Source organism: Ipomoea triloba, chromosome 1, assembly GCF_003576645.1.
Source record: "Ipomoea triloba cultivar NCNSP0323 chromosome 1, ASM357664v1".
NCBI lineage: Eukaryota > Viridiplantae > Streptophyta > Magnoliopsida > Solanales > Convolvulaceae > Ipomoea > Ipomoea triloba.
In genome coordinates, this window is record NC_044916.1 from 4,160,071 (window position 1) to 4,163,520 (window position 3,450).

Sequence of the window (3,450 nt, forward strand, 5' to 3'; positions counted from 1 at the left end):
TTTTTTTTTTTTTTTTTTTTTTTTTTTTTTTTTTTTTTTTTTTTGTGTTTTGAAAACATTTAACATCGTTTACATCCATGAGTAATATAATTAATTTTTATGCATATTAAACAAAATTGTGAAAATATTTCTTATGTTCTATATCCCATTTTGTGCTACCTTTTCTCTAAAAGTAATATACATGCATGCATGCTTCACATATGAGTACAAGCTAGAACAAGTTAGTATGAGACAACCCCAACCAAGTTAATCGTTTAAGTGTTGATTTGGTAATTATATTACAACGACTATGATTAGTACAACGAGCGCAATAATAACTGCAACGCTCTTCTCAATAAGTGAAAAGTACTCTTAATAAATGTTGTTGCGGTGCTATGTAATAAGTGCATTGGCTCTACGTTTAGTGCAACTGTTCCACCTGCTCTTTGCCAAGTTCCTAACAGCTACTATTAGACTATCTTAATTGCTTTGATGGTTAGACTAATAGTGTTTCAGGTCGGGTTTAACATATCCTATTATCCCGTCATCAACCCCCTACTCCCGAGCTACGAGCGTACCAAAGTTAGCAAATGAGTAATAATAATAGTGGACTCATCCAATCATCTCGTCACCAGCCCCCTTTTTCTTAGTTGCGAGTGTAGCAGAGTCAGCTTGGGAGTAGTGACATCCAAAATTACCCTTTCATATTTTTATTAATTGTGATCCATATGTGACAACACCAAGACCAATTCCAACTCGAGTTGACAAGTTCACAATTGATGTAGTTGGAATACCTAACTGAATTAAAAGTAGCTAATGACAAGCTCGATTCCACGCCTCGTGGAGAAGCGCCAATACCCCTTGGAGGATGACCCCCAGTTGTACATGGTCGATGGACTTCTAGCGTACATGCTCGAGGAAGGTTCTCGATGAAGTTATAGAAACGGACTTAACATATGGGGCTAGTTTGTCTTGTCCCGCCTGAGCTGTGAGATTTTAAACCAACAGGCTTAGCGAGCTGGCGGGGGCCCACCAAGCCTGCCAAAGTACTAAATTTAAAAAAGTGAATAAAATAAATAAATGTTAAAAATTTACAAAACAAAAACCCTAAGATAATCTCTCAATTTCTTTATTTTTAGATTATCTTTATTTAAATTTTAGAGCTTAGACTATATAAAATGATTTTAGCATTTACAAATTCTTTTTTACAAATTATAAATTTTCAAAAATTACAAAGTTAATATTTTGACAAACTCCATCTAACCCCGCGAGGCAGGGTGGGCCAACGTCCCTTAGGCCTGTATTATTGACAGGCTTTTTAGCCCACCCTACCATAAGGCAAGCTTTTGCAGGTCATGCCTTGCCGGTATGCTTTAACATCTCTAGTTCTTGGCCATGTGATGGTCGAGGCACGACATCGACCATTTTTGTTAAGACTTGAAACTTCATTGAGGCTGGAGCCCAACCATTTTCTTGTGAACTTTCACCCCACTCACTACAAAAAAAAGTCAAAAATAGCGATGGATAAATTTCGTCGCTAAATGGCAAAATCCGTCGCTAAAAGTGTTTAGAGACGGATTAGCGACGGAATTAATCCGTCGCAAAAACCCTCCTGCTAGAATTTAACGAAAATTTTGGAGTTTGTTCGCAAACAATTCGTCGCTAATATGTCGCTACATTTTGCGCCAAAATTTGCCGCTAAGATTAGCTACGTATTTAATGACGGAAATATTCCGTCGCAATATTCATCACAAATCCCTCTCTAATCCGTCGCTAAATGTCCATTTAGCTCAAAAAATTAAAATCCGTCGCTAAAATGTCGCTATTCCGTTACTATATTAGCAACGGAAATTTTCCGTCGCTATATAGGCGTTTTTTTGTAGTGACTTACTTTGTTAGAACAATGGTTCCACAAATTAAAATGGAAATGGCATATTTTATTTTTAGATGACAAGATTAATTTGGGCAAACCATGATCAATAGTTACACAAATCCTATTGTGGTTATTCTATTTTCTTAGTGGATGATTTGTTGTTTACATTGCATAGACTCATAGACACTTCTTCTAACTCTAGAAGTAGATGGCTCGTGGCCCTCACCCTTTCGTGACACATATTTTTGGGTTGGCCTTGCAGTTGATGTTGTTGTTGTTGCCCTGGGCGCTTAATAAACTGACTAAAATATCTACTCTGAATGAGTTCTTTTATCTGTCTCTTCAGAACGTTACACTTATCAGTGTTGGCTAACCTGCCGGTGAAGCCAGTAGTATTTAGTTTGGTATACCTTAGGGGAGATTTTCATGCATTCCTTTGAAAATTGCACTATTCTCATCTCTTTAGTTTGGTGCAAGGTCACGCTAACCGGATGGGTGAGTGGGGTTAAATGGCGCAAAGAGACCAAGCGAGGTCCTCCCGAGAACTGGTTTGATCTCTACCTCCCTTCTTTGTTGATCCCGAGCTAGACATAGACTTGGTTGGAATTGGTTGAACCCGTTTTCTTGGACTTTTCTCATCCCATTACCTTCCTCCTATTATCTCTTCTTCTTATTGTCCTCAGCTCCTCCACCTCTGCAAAATGGTTATTAGCTATCCTCATCAACTCGTCATAAGATTGATGGGAAGACCAGTATACAAGTGTTTGTAGAATTCTACGTACCGACCTCATCAGTACCTGGGTGAAAATTAAAACAATTGCCTTCTCATCAAAATCATACATATTGTTCACTTCTTTCTTCTATCTAACTACAAAATCTCTTAGACTCTCTCATTTTGTTTGTCTAACAATGCACATTGCACAAATAAGAAAAGTGCTTATTACACGGAATGTTGTTAGAGAAATATGTCAAGAAGTTGTTTGGCAACTCTACAAAACTTTGTATTGACCAATCTAGGATTGTGATGAACCAATCCTTTCAAAGTGGACAGGAATGCCTTGCACATGATTGCGTCATCTACCTCGATCATCGATCACTATAGTCGCCTTATAGATTGTCATGTGTACACACGAGTCAAATGCCCCGGTTTAGGCCTGGATAGATGGAAGACTAAAGTCTTTGGAAAATACTTTAATGTTACTAGAATATACTTTATGAAAATAGTAAACAAGTAGTAGTTGTGTTGCTAAGAGTTTGAGTACAAAAATGAGCATGTCCCTTGCCTGTCACATGGGTTTAGTATTTATACTAATAAGTATAATGTCTATGATCAATACAACATGCCTAATAATATCTATGACGTTCTTCTCAATAAGTGTCCAGTCCTCTTCATAGCAGTTGCTCCTTAATGAGCTGGTGCTCTGTTATAAGTGTATTGGTTCTGCGTTTAGTACAATATTGTTCCACTTGCTCGATCTCTTCTCAACTCCTGGCCATTACTATTTGATGTACTATCTTAATCGCTTTAACGGGTTACACTAAGAGCGTTCCGGGTTGTGTCTAACGACTTATCAAATTATCATGTTACTTCCAAAAAA